The sequence below is a fragment of the Neofelis nebulosa genome, chromosome 17, assembly GCF_028018385.1.
Source record: "Neofelis nebulosa isolate mNeoNeb1 chromosome 17, mNeoNeb1.pri, whole genome shotgun sequence".
NCBI classification, from domain to species: domain Eukaryota; kingdom Metazoa; phylum Chordata; class Mammalia; order Carnivora; family Felidae; genus Neofelis; species Neofelis nebulosa.
Genome location: NC_080798.1, coordinates 1,232,540 through 1,250,472, shown reverse-complemented (window position 1 = coordinate 1,250,472; position 17,933 = coordinate 1,232,540). Strand labels below are relative to the sequence as shown.

At 46.5% G+C, this 17,933-nt stretch overlaps 1 protein-coding gene and 1 pseudogene across 1 annotated transcript in view; one reads left to right on the top strand and one right to left on the bottom strand.

Annotated features, from left to right (window-relative positions):
- LOC131500083 (zinc finger protein 530-like) overlaps positions 1-17,933 on the top strand; it is a gene marked incomplete at its 3' end in the record, with an annotated part of 39,065 nt that overhangs the window by 16,831 nt on the left and 4,301 nt on the right. The gene's annotated exons all lie outside the window — the stretch shown is intronic.
- Positions 15,529-15,696, bottom strand: LOC131500527 (U2 spliceosomal RNA; annotated as a pseudogene).

Genomic DNA, 17,933 nt, shown 5'->3' with positions numbered 1-17,933 from the left:
CTGTCCTCCTCCAAGGAGACTCACTTGACACACTTATTGAGGACATGGAAGTCCAGCGTTGTTTAGTCCTTTGGGTTCTAGTGCTGACATACTCCTCGTTACAGATCTCACTTCCAAATTCAGATCAGCAGGCATTCCTGCTGCCGCCCTCGTAAACTCGTTTCCTTAGAGGCTTTGGCAGCCTCGCGCCTCCTGGGGTCTAATACTTTGGATGGGCATTAGTTGTTCGAGGGCTTCTGACACAAGAAACCCCCTCTCCACCTTGTGCCGTACACCATTAAAACCACAACGGGGGTGGTGGGGGAAGCCACAAATGACTGGCTATGTGCCGGGCCGTTCTGGAAGTGGAGGCTCACATAGACCCTGAGCTTGTGACTCTCCACACCCAGTTGCCGTTGCATTTTGGGTCATCGAAACACCACCCCACAGGCTCCTCTGTTTGTATGTGAACACCAGGAGGCCATGTTCCTCTGCCTCGGTCATCCCAGGGCCAGTCCGCCTGGCAACTCAAAGACCACCCTTATGATTCAGAACCCGCCAAAATTACGCAGACTAGTCATTCCTAAAGTGTTCACCCTGCCGTGCCTTATGTTTTCTTCAGAAACCCCCAGTAGAGTCTTCTGGCCTAGGCTCTCCCTGAGCTCCTTCTTCTGTTTTATGACCCAAATGTGGTGTTCCTTCTGTGAATACATGCCCTGCCTCCCACTTCTAGGGGGGTTGTGAGGGACATGAATGTTTTCTTTCGGTGGCATTGACCTCTCGTGTCATCACTTATACATTATGCTTTTATATGTTAGCACCTGGCACAGAACTACTGTCAATAGGTATTTTAATAATTTCTATAGAGTTAATGAAATTACAGTTAAAATTCTTAATTTTTTTTTTCCCGAGGGGAGTTGAAAAGCTTACTTTAAATTAGTATTAAAAATAAGCATATGGCCAAGAATAGTCAAGACATGTAACGAGGGCTAATCATGTATTTTCTGTGGTTTGTTATTATGACAGGATATTTTATTTATATCCATTAAGGCAGAACAGATTCTTGGGTCCTACTAAATGTACCCCTACCCCCTCCCAGCCCCCCTCACCCCCCCCCCCCCCCCCGCCAATCTAAAAACTCCTTTATTCCTGCATAGAGATAAGGGAACATATTGAACTTGTACCAGAGTATCCTGAGGAGCAAACTGAGATACTTGAAGAAACTAGTGATAATAGAAACAGAAGATTAAAGCATTTTAATACTTTCTTTCAGGAAACATTAATGTTTTTTTATTTTGAGAGAGAGATTCCCAAGCAGGCTCCATGCTGTCAGAGCCCAATGTGGGGCTTGATCTCATGAACTGTGAGATCATTACTTGAGCTGAAATCAAGAGTTGGACACTTAACCAACTGAGCCACCAAGGCACCCCTGTTCTTACATTTTCTTCTAGAAAAGTTTCAGACATCTAGAAATGTCATAATAATACTTCAGTGAACACCAATATGCCCTTTAACACCCATCACCTAGTGTTTACACATTAGTAACATGCTCACTCCCATCTAGCACCCCATAATACTTTTATGTTTATCATCTAAGCATCATAGCAACCGTGTTGCTATCAAGTTTAGGAAATTTAACATCGATAAATGGTATCTATTAAACACTTCCATTTTTACCAATTGCTAGAGATATTTTCGTTGTAATCTTTTCTGATCCATGATCCATTCTAGAGTCATAGATTTTGTTATGTATCTCAGCCTCTTTCAATTTGGAGCACTTCAACCTTTGTCTTTCATGGAACTGCCTTTTTGAAAATTAATGGTTATGGGGAGCCTGGGTGGCTCAGTCGGTTAAGCATCCATCTTGGGCTCAGGTCATGATCTTGCGGTTCGTGAGTTCAAGCCCCTCGTCAGGCTCTGTGCTGACAGCTCAGAGCCTAGAGCCTGCTTCAAATTCTGTGTCTCCATCTCTCTGCCCCTCTCCCACTCACGTTCTGTCTCTCTCAAAAATAAATGTTAAAAAATTTTTTTTCAGGGGCGCCTGGGTGGCGCAGTCGGTTAAGCCTCCGACTTCAGCCAGGTCACGATCTCGCGGTCCGTGAGTTCGAGCCCCGCGTCAGGCTCTGGGCTGACGGCTCGGAGCCTGGAGCCTGTTTCCGATTCTGTGTCTCCCTCTCTCTCTGCCCCTCCCCCGTTCATGCTTTGTCTCTCTCTGTCCCAAAAATAAATAAAAAACGTTGAAAAAAAAATTTAAAAAAAAAAAAAAAAAAAATTTTTTTTCAAAGGTACAGAAAGAGTACCATAAAGCCATCTAAATAATAGTCCAGAAGGAACATCATTAAGGACCAGACTAAATGAAATGAGACCAAAGAAAAGACACTCATGTTCTAAATTTCTATTATTTTCCTACTTTTAATCATGTTTTGTAACATCTCCTTTTCATCCTGAGATGCCATGAAAGCATGGTGTCCACAGGACCCGAGACGACTTGAGTCCAACCGTTCTATACAAGCTTCACAGAGACTCTGGAAAAATCAAGGTTATATGAAATGATTTTGGGAGAAGTTGACCATGCAAGGAGAAGGACATTAGGTGAAGCAGCCAGAACTGCAGCCAGTGGAGAGAAGAGAGAAAAAAGGGAGAAAACCATGCTGGTCAAGAGTGAGTCTCACAGAAGAAAGAGCTCATGAAAATGGTCTGACTCTTACAGAATAAAAGAGTGGAAGAAAAATAGGAATGCTACACACCACGGAGAGTACTATTGACACATATATACTGATTCAGTGACATCTTCAGTCAATTGAATAAATAATAAAAGTGAGATTCTGGTGATTGATAACACGGTTATCAAAAGAAGATTCAAATACAGAGAACAGCAAGACTTTAAAGGATGAAGAGTAAAGGTCAAGTGAAATATCCTGATTCCAGGATGGAGAATATGAACAAAAGACCAGAGGTAGACAGATGAGGAAACAGACTGAACAAACAGATGATCGTCCACAACAGCAAAAGACCTCAGCAGTCAACACAGAGCAGAAGATGGATGTAAAATGGACACATCCCGTGTGATTCTTAGAAGGAATGAAGTATACAGAGGAAACCCTCCTACTAAAGGCTTCTTTTCTGAGGACTGATTCTGAGAGAGCTTAGGTGAGGAGCATTAAGGAGGAGAGAATAGGTTCAGAAAGAAAAGTTGCAGAAGAATTGAGACACACGAGAATCAGCACAGCCGTAGCCTCCTTAAGGGGGTTACAGTAGCATCGCTATCTTTACTAGAGTTTGTGATCCCACGTACCAGAGCTCTGACATCAGTCACCCTCATGAAAGCTGTTTCTCATGCACACTTCACAAATTGCCCAGTCCCACCTAGCTCAGCACCAGGTTTATGTGGCCCCTTTCCCTTCCAGCCCTCCCAATCCCACTGGAGCACAGGGAACATTGCCGGGACGCATATATGGAGTTTCTGACTGGATTGCAACCACGAGCAAACCCAACTTTGAAATTCCACTCTTCTGTTCAAATATTGTGTGATGCCCCATGACTGTTCTGAAGGTATCATCAAACAGCTAGTTTACTTCTGCAGTTGTGTTTGGAATTTATTTGAGGGCATCCAAGTGGTACCAAACACTTCTGGACTCAGTGGCAGCAACTTGAAACCCAAGTGACTTAAGAGTCTTCTCCTAGTGAAACTGCAGGGGGTGGGGTGGGGGGGAGAAGCTTTATCATAAATGTATTCCTAAAGTCTTTACTAGCCCATGCAAGAATGAGAGGGGAGAATGGGATCTCATGTTTTTAGGAGTTTGTGTATTTAATCAAATAAAGCTGAGAATATATTTAATGACCATGATGTTTCAAATGATTCTAAAAGGAGAGAAGGGTAGAGACAGGAAATTTAGCAGGACTTATAAGAAAGAGAGGTTTGTTTGTTTTTGTGAGAAAAATACCCACTTCTATTCTGCTGTTATGGGATGTGTACTGCAAAGTAGAAGTGAGAATACCTCCCTTTTTTGTGCCTAGCTGTTGGCTAAATTACAAATAATTTTATGAGGCACCTGGGGGGTTTTGTCAGTTAAGCATCCTGACTGTTGATTTCTGTTCAGGTCATGATCTCACGGTTCTTGAGATGGAGCCCTGCGTCAGGCTCTGCGCTGACAGCACAGAGCCTGCTTGGGATTCTCTGTCTCCCTCTCCCTCTGCCCCTCCTCCTCTCATGCATGAGCGCTCTCTCAAATAAATAAACAGTTAGAAAAAAAAAAAAAGGGTCAGGCTCACCCTGTCTTGTTCCTGACTCTGTTCTCAATCCGACTTGTCCATAAAGTGCTTAAATATATGGGAGGAAAGATGAATTTATAAATGGACAATATTCAGAGACCTACATTCTAACATTTGTAGTGACCTGACCAGTGTATGGAAATAGTTTCTTTTGCATAGTGGGCAAAGTGGAGCCTAAAGAGAAAGGAGCACGAGAGGACCGAGGGTGGGGGGCATACAGCAGTCAGTGCACTGAGACTCACCAGCCACAACTGGGTGCAGCAGAGTGAGCCAACCAAAAGGCAGAGGGATGAAGACAGCGAGGTAACGGAGACAAATGTGCTTACCTGGATGAGGATGCTCTGGGTGACTTTGGTCTCAGCAGAGCATTTGGGGGACAGGTTTTTGCTGTGAATGTGGAGAACGTCCTGCATACGTCTGTACAAGATGAACACCACAGAGCCGCTAGCCCAGACCATCAGGCCCAAACGCAACACATCAGTGGGAAAAAAGAACACTAAATACAATACGTATATATTTCTGTTAATAAGTGTCAAACCAGCACACCAGGTCTGTTCTCTGTGATTGACTTTCCCTTGCGTCTGTAATACGCAAAGGAACATACTATTTACCAGCATGTGGAGGGTCCAGCAGACAATAATGGAAAACCTAAGTTCGAGCTTTGGCCTCGAACTTCATCTGCTAGGGTATGCTAGGGCTAATTGTGTAATTTCCTTTTCAGACTGTTTTCCCTTCTCCAAGAGAAGTTCTTTTAAGGACCACAGGTATTGTCCATCACTGTGTGATGATCCTTTAATCACATCCAGGGTTCAAACAAAGAGCAGTAAATGTCTACATTTTGACGACTGTCACTCAAGAACATGCGGGTGCCGTGGGGCGCCTGGGTGGCGCAGTCGGTTAAGCGTCCGACTTCAGCCAGGTCACGATCTCATGGTCCGTGAGTTCGAGCCCCGCGTCAGGCTCTGGGCCGATGGCTCGGAGCCTGGAGCCTGTTTCCAATTCTGTGTCTCCCTCTCTCTCTGCCCCTCCCCCGTTCATGCTCTGTCTCTCTCTGTCCCAAAAATAAATAAAAAACGTTGAAAAAAAAAATTTTAAAAAAAAAAAGAACATGCGGGTGCCGGTGATCAGAGAACTTACCGAGTGTCGTATCCCTCATCACACACATGGAGGTAACAATAGTATGACTCCTGCTGATCCTTAAAGCGGAGTCTTAAATTCTAACTACAGAATTACCATCTAGTAACTAGATGCCCTCCTTGCCAACCAGTGACACTGATGATCACACCAACTGAAATAGGAGGAGTCAGAGACGGACGTAGGATTTCTTAGCTGCCGCTGTGTTCAGAAGTGTGGTTCATGCCTAGAAAATGTCCTATCTCTATGTGTGGAAGCGTGTGTCAATACCAGTACCCACCCTGATAAGCAGAGTTACTTTGCAGACGTTACACGTTGTTACTCCAATGCAGAGACCTTTTCTTCTGAGCCTCCGTCTCAGACTGATATGCAGAGAGTCATCCACAGTGTTGCCTTTTTTTTTTTTTTTTTTTTAAAGGAGGCTGGACCTGTGGTCTGTGGTGACAGTCACAACAATCAGAGGATCCCTGAGGCATAATTTGAAATTCTCTGATCTCACCTCACGTTATCCAATCACCTGGTGCAGTGACGGCAGTGCCTGTCTGGGAAGTTGAGAATAACTCTGGAAAGCTTTTTGTCTGTTCTCTCAATTAACAGGGACAATTCATAGTGGTTAATGCCCTCCCGAGAAGGGAAAGACATTAGTGAGAGAAACTTTCCTGTGATCTGTGGAGACTGACAATCTGTCCCCAGAGGGGGGGCAATGAATAGTGAGATCTAGGTCAGGAGATGCTGCGGACCGAGGAGAGAGTCTGAGTGGACTATGTCCTTCCATGATAAAGTTTGTTCCAAATATATCATTAATATTAACCATTCTTTGGACCTCAGAGAAGCATCCTTATTCATGCTGTGAATAACAGAAATAACATCTTACAAAAGAACCAGAAAATGAGTTGTTGATAAGGGGAAAAAGGAAAAATGGGAGAGTATGGGATTGATTTCAAGAAAAGAGCCTAAAGCATCAAAAATACTAGAGTGGCTGTAGAAGATACTAGAAGGCTGGGAAGTGAGCATAAACGTTTGCCGGCTGTGCTAACACTGCTGCCACAGGAGTTGTAGGTAGAAGCCTATTGGCAGCAGGCGGCCTGCAATGAGAGAGAGAATGGAATGACAGGGTGCAGGAAACCACTCTGGGTTACTAAAGGAAAAGACCTAAAAATCTCTTCCTCTCCCTTGACCCCTCCCATACAACTAATTGAAGTGCAGGAGAAGTGCAGAGAGAAAAAAAAAAAAAAATGGCCAACTCTCTCAACTCCTCAGTCGACATTACTAGTCAACGTATGAGCCAGAGCATGCCAGTCTTTTGGTTAAAACCCGGCAGCGTTTCTCAGTTTTTCTGAGAAAAGGCAAAATGCTTGCAGCGGCCTGGAGAGCCTCGCGGGACTTGGCCCCGTGTTTCCCCGTGACCGCTCCCCCGACCAGCTCCTGCCGCGCTCCCGGTCCCGTGGGCACGGACTGCCGGTTCCGCCGAACACACTAGCGCCCGGTGCCTCTGCTTCGATCACACCTCCTCAGCTGCCCACCGGAGCACCCCCTCCTCTCTTTTCAAGTCTTGGCTCATATCAACGAGGCCTCCCCTTACCACCCTACTTAATAGGTCGTCCTGTCCCTACCCCCCGCGCTACTCTCTAACTGGTCGGGGCCGGTTTCTGGTTTCCTTCTGTGGTCTTTCTCACACACTGAGAAGAATGGGCGACCTGTTAGGTGCTTCACAGAGTTGAGTGAACATCGCCTAAAGGTTTCTCCACTTCCTCCTGGTTCCTCTCGAACACTGGCAATTCCTTCTCATCTCCCCCTCGTTCTTTTCCTCTTCAAACCTGTTACTGTACGTGGTTCCAGGCAACAAAACGTAACCCTAGTTGGGAGATGCGACCGTCAAGTTGGCCGCAAACGCAGCCCTACCTTGTTCTCAGCGTCCATCCCCCCTGCCCAGACCTCACTGCCCTCACCTCCCCTGTCGTCTCCATCCGGCCCTTTCAGGCCTTGTGGTTATGCTTGCCCTCGCTGCTCCTGCCTCCGCTCTCTCTGGACAAATTAGTACTGATTAACAGGGTATAGCAATTGAAACACTTCACAAACTTTCTTCGGAGACAACCTCAAGTCCCTGTACAGGCAAGGTCAGTGCAGTTACAGATGACACGAGTCACTTCCCAACAAGGGGCTGACCTGGAGGCCCGAACCTTTACCGTGAGGGTAAAATGCCCCCTTGCCATATGTGCCCTATGACCATGATGGCCACTGTCCCTCCCAAGGAAATGATGTAATTTGGTAAATAGATTTTCTTTTTTGGCAAAACACAGAAATAGAGTATTTACTAGAAAACCTAATATACCTGAAACTAATATAATACTGTATGTTAATTATACTGGAATTAAAAAAGAAAACCTAATAAATACCATGTGGAAATTTAATTATCTTGCTTCTCCTGAGGTTATAATATGAGCCCTGATAATTATGGATAAGAGGCATATTTTCTGAGGGTTCCTGAAATGTTCAATCTTTCTCACCTTCCTGTCCCAGGGGTGCCTGATATTAACCTCTGTCTTGTCTTCTATTGCTGCATCTGGAGTCTTCTTCCTAAGTAAATACATTGAACTCAGTGTTTTCATCTTCTTACATGTAAGACATGTAAGAACGTGCTCAGCTCATAACTTCTGAGTATACACCTATTATCTCACGACAGGTGAATGATTCATTGTGCGTGTGCGTGTGCATGTTGTAAATGGGGGAATGAGTTCCCTTGTGGGAACTTTAAGAATCACTCAAACAGGGATGCAGAAATTACACTCACGGAGGCATATGCAATAAAGGGTTTGTTATATTCACATATCCTACACAAGGGAGACCCCATACCCCACTCAAGGAGCCATATTGGAAGTGTGCCCAGGGATAGGGCTCAAGCAAGTATGTGGGGAGCCCAGAAAGAGAGTGAGGACCCCTAGGCAAGTGTCTTTACTGAAGGAAATGGGGGGATACAGAAGCAAAAGGCATGAAGGGACTTTATTGATGTGATTGAATGTCCCTAGGTCACAGTCAAGGGAGGGCAAGAGGAGGAACGTGTGGCAGTGACCAGTGATCACACTGTATGTACAACTGGTCATCCGGTGGGGTGCTCATAGTCTATTTGTAGGGATGATGAGGCATCAGAAAAATTTGAAGTTTTATCAGTTTACAACACAATCTATTTTGTGATGCCTCAACATCATTAACAATACTAACTAGGATGGGTACCGCTTGTCATCTGGGTTGTGGAGATATTAAGGGTCAGTGATATTGCTTGACTTAGCCACATAGACAAATTTATTGATAAGGGTGACAACAAGGAAAAGTCCTATGAGGCATCTGAGGAAGGTTTGGAACCAGTGGATGAAGAACTGTGGAAATCCTCAGTGTAACCATTGCACACTGGCATATGGTTTCGTTAGGGAAAATATATTTGGGGGGGGGGTGTCAGTACATACATACATACATACATACATACATACATACATACATACATAAATAAAATAATCTTTTAAAATAAAGTGCTGTGCCTGGGGTTTGGGGCTTAACAGAACCCACAGTTGCCATTATTAGAGTATAATGTACCCATGAGAATGTGTTGTTGTGCTTAACCAAAGGGAAGGAATGGTTGTGTGGTCATGGTTGTAGATTATGGTAGAAAACTGAAGGAGTATGGTAGGAAATACATCAAAGACTGGGGGACTTATTTGAATGCTATGAGGCAGGTACCTCCTAGGGGAAGCAATAATTTCTCTTAATTTTAGGAAATTGCGTATGTAGTAGTAATCTCTACCAAATTTCCCATCGGGCACAGGAGCATAGGCATGTACACTTTAGTAGAGAGCAAAGAATATACCAGGACCAAGGGCCAAGTGGATAGCAAGCTCAGAAGATAATAACATCCCTAATATCAAAGAAAGGAAAGCAATAAATGTCTTGTGTCTAGTTTGTGCTCTAAGGAGATGCAATTTCTAGGTGTTGCTGGAGGTTTTAGTGCCTGGGTGTAGCCATCTTTGATGCAGGGGTGAAGTTGTTTCCAATAGAGAGGCCTTAGGTTTGGCCATGTCATCTGAGACAGTGTCATCTCAAGTGGTGAGATTTGGGGTCAGAGTGATGTGGGATGGGGGTATCATTTCCCAGTGGGTACCCACTCAGTAGATGTGGGTCCCAGCATTTGCCACATTGAGCTGAAGCAATGGCTTGTTTTGTGGTCTTGGGCCTCTGGCTTGTGAATTAATGAAAAGTAGACCAGTAATGATAAGACCGATGTCACAAGAATGGATTGTAAACAAATGAAAGCACCCAAAGCAGAGTAAGAGGATTCACGGTTAACTCAGTGATGCCCATCTGTACCTGACAAGGTTTTGTAGTGGACTTTTAGGTTCAAATGGGTCCCATTTCTAATGGGAATCTGCCTGGCCTGTGGGATCTTCTGTGGTTAATTTGTCCCAGGAAAGTGTGGGTCCTCCATCTGGCCTCCAATGCTTATGGATAAATAGGTTAAGGACCAGAGCAAGACAGAGAATATTAGGGGTGTAAACCTAATATTGGGTTGGACTGGAATTTGAAGAAGAGTTGTCTGAGGAGACCACTCTGGCTCTCAGTTAAGCCAGTTATCTGGGAACTATTAGGGACATGGAAGTTCTACTGACTGTCTGTTGCAAGAAGCCAGCATTATGTATTTTGAGAAGTGAAAATGTATGTCTTGCTTACAAGTAGTACAGTGATGGTTTTAACTGTGGATGGAATAAAGTATCCTGGCAATGCCTTGTATTGTGGCCTTAGGATATATAGAGGCATGTGTGACTTTGATTTATATTTTGGGCATCTGTGAGTCAGGAGATAGCCAGAGTTATTTACCTTGAAGGGAACGTTTTTTAGGTTACAGCCCAATCATTTATAATAAATATGAAGAGGGGCCATTGCAGGCCAGGGCCGCTGGTACTGAGATAACTACCCGATATCTGGCCAGATGTGCTGTTTCTTGGGTCCCACCCTCATTAGGGACATCCTAGCTAAGGGATGGAAAGCAGCAACACTCCACTGGGCTCATCACCTATGATGGTTAGCGATGTCATTTACTCCTACATCTGTTCATTCAGTTAATCCCAAGGGGTTCCCCGTGTAGCCAAGGGGTCTGGGGGAGGGTTAACCACCTTCACCCTGGCATCTGGAAAGGGACTGAGGGCAGCAGAGGTCACCTCCTCCAACAGATGGAATATGCCATAGGGCCTCGGTTTGGTTCCATCCTGTCTTAGGGAGGCCTCGGTAGCTGTGCGATGCCTGTGGGGTGCTGTTTCCATGCCCCACAGCATAATGGAAAGCTGGAGGTGGAGGGCCACAGTCTCTCTGCTGAGAGTCTCCCCTTCCAGCAAAGCTTGGTGTGTGGCTAGTTATTTGTTGTTTTAATGATGCATCTACCAAGGCTGAGAGGGGTAGTTTTTTGCATCAGAGGCACTGGGGCAGCTAAGGGCTGTCATACTGGTCCAGACACACCAGGAGGCAGGAGAAGAGGTTGCCAAAGCCTCTTAGTGAAGGAGTTTCTGAGGACACCAGCAGAAGTGGCTGTTGAGTTTAATTTATAAGTAAAATTTGTAAATGAGGACTATGTTGCCACCAAACCCCAAGGACTAAATGTTGGACTTTTTAAAAACTTTTTTTTTAAGTTGATTTATTTATTTTGAGAGGGAGCATGAGAGGGAGTGGGGAGGGGCAGAGGAGAGAGGGAGAGAGAGAATCCCAAGCAGGCTCCACACTGTCAGCGCCGCCCCACGTGGGGCTCGATCCCATGAACTGTGAGATCATAACCTGAGCCAAGATCAAAAGTCAGAAGCTCAACCCCCTGAGCCACCCACGTGCCCCTAAATGTCAGGCTAAATATGTGCATCAAATGAATCTCCTTGAAAGAGGATGTCATCAATATAATGTCACAACCATGCTTTTGGAGGGAGGTAGATGTCGTCAAGAACTGTGTGCAAATTGTGTGTGATGGCAAAGCTTTTGGGATAGCCCAGGGATGGACTAGCAAAGATTTATTGTGTCCCTTTGGAAATAGAAGCAAACTGCATTTGGGGGCCTGTTAAAATAGGCTGAGCTGAACAGAACATGTTAGCCAAATCTATAAGTGCAAAATATTTGCCAGTTATTGATTGAGTAGAATCAGTACTTTTCATAATCCTGGGTGTCAGATATGGGGTCTTGATGGATGGGACCACAGCAAGAAGGTTGTAGACATCCACCAGGCATTGTCTCACCACCCCCAAGATTTAAAAGCAGGCAAAACTGGGCTGGAAAAACAGATGATCACCCCTTTGTTAATTGGGTTTCATATAATAACGTTTTTTATTTTTATTTTTATTTTTTTTTTAATTTTTTTTTTCAACGTTTTTTATTTATTTTTGGGACAGAGAGAGACATAGCATGAACGGGGGAGGGGCAGAGAGAGAGGGAGACACAGAACCGGAAACAGGCTCCAGGCTCCGAGCCATCAGCCCAGAGCCCGACGCGGGGCTCGAACTCACGGACCGCGAGATCGTGACCTGGCTGAAGTCGGACGCTTAACCGACTGCGCCACCCAGGCGCCCCTATAATAACGTTTTTTAAATTTTTTGTTTATTTTTGAGAGAGAGAGAGAGAGACAGAGTGCCAGCAGGGCAGGGGCAGAGAGAGAGGGAGACACAGAATCTGAAGCAAGCTCCAGGCTCTGAGCTGTCAGCACAGATCCCAAAGCGGGGCTCGAACTCACAAACCATGAGATCATGACCTGAGCCAAAGTCCGCCGCCTAACCGACTGAACCACCCAGGTGCCCCTCACGTGATACGTTTTAATACTGAAGGTCCTGGTTTAACTTATACTGGGCCATATTAACTATTTTAGCTGGGTGTTCATGGGGTCTCATTTATCAAACCAATGTGCAAGTGTCAAAACTTCTTTAATTTTATTATTATGTAGAGCATCTCTGCCTAATATGAATATTTTAGGGGAACAGCTACTATAACTATGGGAAAGACGACAGTTAAAGTGAGGCATAACCATTAAAAAGTTTTCCATTTAGTCACTTACTTTAGGTTATAGGGGGGTGCAATAGATAAATTGAACGGGGTCCTCAGTTGAAACAATGCTTTGAGCCCCAGGATTGATTAAGTGCATAACGTTTTGTCTGTTGGTGCATTTCAGCACATGTTCATTTTGTAGAACTACATTGCACAGGCAGGAAAGCCAGTCAGTGCCAGTTTGATCTTTTTTTGTTATAGAAATTCTTCAGTGTATAAATTTTGGATCCTATTGGATCAGATTACGGAACTTGTTAATGCGTATGCACGCCAACACACACAATTTGTTTGCTCGCCTTTTCTCTTTCTTCGCCTGTATCTAGGGGTCTGTTTTTAAAGCAGTTAGTAGTGGGGCGCCTGGGTGGCGCAGTCGGTTAAGCGTCCGACTTCAGCCAGGTCACAATCTCGCGGTCCGTGAGTTCGAGCCCCGCGTCAGGCTCTGGGCTGATGGCTCGGAGCCTGGAGCCTGTTTCCGATTCTGTGTCTCCCTCTCTCTCTGCCCCTCCCCCGTTCATGCTCTGTCTCTCTCTGTCTCAAAAATAAATAAAAAATGTTGAAAAAAAAAAAAAAGATTTAAAAAGCAGTTAGTAGTCTAGAGCTAGCATTAAGTTTGCCACACCTGGCATTTGCTTAGTGCCTAGGGTTTGTAAAGTTCTATTTTCCCCTCCATCTTGGGCTCATAGTCCCTAAAGTGGCACACACACCAGCACCCCCACCCCCCCCACTTTTGTTTTTTTACTCTGCTCCTGTCTCTGGTTGATAAGCTGAGAGGGGAAGGGGGAGGAGAAAGGGCCCCAGTCTCTCTGGGCAGCAGCCTTCCCTGGGAAGGCCCCAACCGCAGGATAATCTGCCCTTTCTGCCTTTTTTCTTTTTCTTTTTCTCTTTTTCCTTTTCTCTTCCTGCTTCTCCTCTTAGCAAAACCTTTAGAATGGCTCTTCTCTGTGGGTGGCTAATTGATTCCCCCCTCGATGGCTGTCCACCTGACCATGTTCCCTTGGTTCTGAGTGGCTCCCCCTCCAGCAGGGCGTCCCCAGCAGCCTCAGAGGTGTTGGGGGCCACGAGCGACCTTGGGAGGGATGCGGGGTAGGGTAGGGGCAGCCTGGACCCTTTAGGAGGGGTTGGAGAGGGCTGTCCAGGGACGGGCCACCTGTCCCCGAGGGCTGCTGCAGGCACCGAGCTCGGCGTACGGGTCCCCCGCCCTACAGCGCTCTGGGGAGGTGCGTGGCTCAGTGGCGGGGGACCTCCTGACATTGCCGTCACCAGAGGCGCCCTGAGAAGTATCGCTTCGCAAGCCGGGTGGCTGGGCGTCCTCATCCCGGTGCATTGTGGGGACGGGGACAGGGCGACTTGGCTGCACGCGGAAGGCAGGGGAAACAGGGCAGCAGAGCAGCCCCGAAAGCCAACAGGGGAGCCATCCCGGGGGATGGGGGTGGGGGGAGCCAAGCAGTAAGTGCGTGGGCAAGGGCATCTCTTGAGGACTTCTCCGAGTTCCGATCATCCCCTCCTTGTGGGCCAAGTGGAGGAGTAACCCCCCTTGTGGGGTCTTCAAGGCTCACTCCCACACGGCAGCAGAAATTACTCTTGGGGAGGTACGAAATTAAAGAATTTTATTATACTCACAGGTCCTAGAAGAGGGAGGCCAGGTGCAGTCGCAGAGGCCAGATGGGAGGGGAGCAGAAAGGAGACAGAGACAGAGACACAGAACGAAGAGAGACAGACAGGAGTCAGAGACAGGGAAAGCAAGAAGGGGAACTTGTGGCGCAGGCCAGCCTTATCACTCTGGTGCATTTGGTTACCTGGTGTTCACCTGGTGTGGGGATGTTGGAGCATCAGGAAAATATAAAGTTTAAAAATGTTAGTGGAGTGTGTGTGTGTGTGTGTGTGTGTGTGTGTGTGTGTGTGTGTGTGTTGTTCTTGTTTGATGGTTTTATGTTATGGACCATGCTCTGTTTGGGTGTCTGCAATAGCATTTCCCTAAAAACAGTGAGTGATAAGCATGAAACTGAAAACCTCCACCTTCTTTCTGTTGTATTTCTGGGTGCAGGATTCTCTTTATTGGGGCTGTGACATTACAGTTGTAGTAAATATCTGTGGCCAAAGCAAAGAAGGTTAAATTAACTTCCATCTCCTATTTAGAGAAATAGAAGTCATGTTAAATAAGAAGTGATATGAAGGTTGCAAGAGTTGGAGAGCAAGAATGAGCAGGAATTGCAGATGGGGTTTGGTCTATGTGTGACCCTGACATATAGCCAGATGTAAAAGTGCTTTGATATATTCCGAACTAGGGACTTGCTTTGGATCTGGTGAATTTATTGGGATTTCTAAAGTTTTCATCCCTCTCAGCCTTTGATCAGTGATAACTTAGTCTGTTCTACCTGCTTAAATCCCAGCCAGAAAAACTGTGTGGGGGGCGCCTGGGTGGCGCAGTCGGTTAAGCGTCCGACTTCAGCCAGGTCACGATCTCACGGTCCGTGAGTTCGAGCCCCGCGTCAGGCTCTGGGCTGATGGCTCAGAGCCTGGAGCCTGTTTCAGATTCTGTGTCTCCCTCTCTCTCTGTCTCTCCCCCGTTCATGCTCTGTCTCTCTCTGTCCCAAAAATAAATAAACGTTGAAAAAAAAAAATTTAAAAAAAAAAAAAAACAAAAAACAAAAAACTGTGTGGTGGGCATTTTCCTCTTACTGTCCCTGAAAGAAAGATACCCCTAGTTTAGTCCCTAATTCTGTCTCTACAGTAAGTACTTTGATCAAGGAAATGAGATAGGACTTGATTTGTCCATGAATGACTGCAGTTCTTAAATGGCATGTTTGTCTAGAATTCACCAATATTCACAGAACTTTTATAGACTCAATTCACCTTTTTTATTTAAAAACTTTTTGTGTCTTTCATCTCACACAGATTGTACATTTTTACATACTCTCTAATTATTTTTAGATTCTATTTTTGGCATTGCTTACTAAGTATTTGCCATAATTCTTGTAAGAAATACACACAGTTGTAAGTGGTTTATTTGTGTGTTCAGTACACATTTGTTAGAGCAGTGAGTAAACATGACCCCTCAAATTCTGTTTATGTTTATTCTTTTTTTTTTTTTTTTTAACCAGGTCAATGTGTGGAGTGGGCGGGGCAAGCTCCTATTCCATCTCCGTGCTCCAAAAATTCATTTAATATGTTGTCCTCCGATAGAGGACGTATCAGATATTAAATTGATTAGAACAGATACTACACTTGATCTTAGCCATAAGGCTGAGAAGCAATTATGTTTATTCTTCTGGCTACTCTCAATGACCTCTTTAAGTCTCCAAGCCGGTATCGCTCAATGTGCTCATGAATGAAAAAGAATCACCTTTTGGAGACTATATCTCCTGAGTGACCAAGGTTTCAGCACAAACACATGCTCAATGGATTCTAGCTCTTCTCAGACTTAAATGACTTGCTAAATTTCATTAAAGTCTGAAATTTTTGCAACCTTCACTGATGGTTCCTGTCACTAACTTTAAAGAACTACATAAACATTATTAAAACTCTGTAATTTCTATTTCACTACTGTCTTTCTGAGATAATCTGAATTACCCTTGCAGAACTTTCCCTTCAGTAATAGCAGAAATGATCATTTCCCAGCAAGGCGATGAGATCATGAAGTTAAGGTGCTCCCTTCCTCTTGAGATTCAGATACCCCCTTAATATTGGGGTTCAGATGGCCCCCTTTGCACTCGTGCTCCCAGTGTGAAATTAGTTGCTCTCCATTTGAGACACACGGCAGATTCCTTAAAGGAATTGAATATCTTGGAATATGGGGAAAGAAGTATTCTACGGATTAAACACTGGGATTAAACACTGTTCTGCACTGGATAGGACACAATCACAATATACAGGTGGGAGAGACGTTTTCCGTGGGATCTAGAGGCAAAGCTTCACCCTGCCCAGTTTCTTCAGGGCAGCACACATCCCTCTTCTGTCTGTTATGAACCCGTCCACTCTTTTCCTCTTGTTCTTGACCAGATGCACTGACACTCACAAAAGTGACGCTAATGCTTGAGGTTACATGTGTATGAAGAAGAATACGATAATGTCGATTACTTTACAGCTAAGAATGTACATATTTTTATGTCGAAATGACTTTATGGAATGATATGTGCATTTGTATCAGTAACAGCCTTTGGTAGCACCTAAAATACTCTTTTTAGTCTCGGGAGCCTGCTGAGCTTCATGGGGTCTGAAAGCATGCTTCTGAGAACTTTTGGAGATCGCTTGCAGGCAGCACTCCCCACAAATCTGCGTAAATCCCTTAAGGAAGCCTCCGGGACCTTCGCCTTCCCCGCGGAACCTGAGCCTCTGGGACTGTTCTGGTGCGGAGCATCTTCGCCAGCGCCTCTACTACATTACCCAGAGGGCTCCGCGCCGAGAGGCAGCGGGCTGAGCCAATGAAGGCCCAAGATAAGAGCTCTTCCGTGCGCTTACAGCGCTTCGGGCGGGACTTCCGGCGTCCTGGTTGTGGCGGTCGTTTTGGGCGTTCCTGGGTTTTTTCCGTGGCGACCGACAGGGAAAGGGCGGGAAGAGGCACCGTCCCCGGCGCGCCGACTGGGGTTCGTGGCTCGGCGACGCCGCCTGTGCTGCCCCGCGCCGGGCCCGGGACCGCGTGGCCGGGACAGAGTCCAGTGGCAGTGGCCGCGCCCAGGGACCCGGCTGAGGTAAACTCGCTGTCCCCGGGCCCTCCCCGCCCTCTCCCCCCGACAGACCCTCCAAGCCGGAGCGCGGGGCACCTGCTCGCTCCCTGCGGCCCAGGTCCCGGTGTCCGGGCCGGGCAGGCGCTCGCGGGCTGGGACCCCGCGTCTAAGCGCCGGCGTGACGGAGTGCGGGAGCGGGCTGCAGGGGAGGGGCCTCTCGGTGCAGGGCTGCAGGGGGGCCCAAGGCGGGAGGATTCAAGAGTGTGGGGTCCGCCTTCCGCCCTCGGAGAACGGAGGATGTGCGGCGGAGTCACGGGGGAGCTGGCGGGCTGGGGCGTGGTAGGGGCGCTGGGACCCATGGATGGTTGTGAAGACAAGAGGGACACGGTCTGATTTAGGGGTTTAAAAGTTTTCTAGGAGCTGCTCAGGGAGAACCGACTGGAATGGGGGTGATGAGGACAGCGAGGCACAGGGAGGTTGGGTCCAAGCGCAGAGAACTGGCAACGGGGAGCGCTGAGGACTGAAATTCAGACTTTAGTGTTACAGCCCTAGGTCTGGCCTCCAGGGCTGGAAAGATGCACGGGAGGTTCGGGCCGGTTGAAATACACCGTGGTCCCCAGCCTCTGTGGCCTCTATGGCCTGCTTCTGCCTGTAGGGCCCCGTGGCTGAAGTAGCACTCGTGGAGGGTGTCCCTGGGCCTCGCTGGTTTGGATCTTGCCCATGTCAACTTTAGGATTGTGGTGTTCTGGGACTCTTCACCTGCCTCTCTGCTAGCCCTTTTGGTGTGGGGATCTGGGAGAAATCCCACCGCCAGGAAGTGATCTAGAC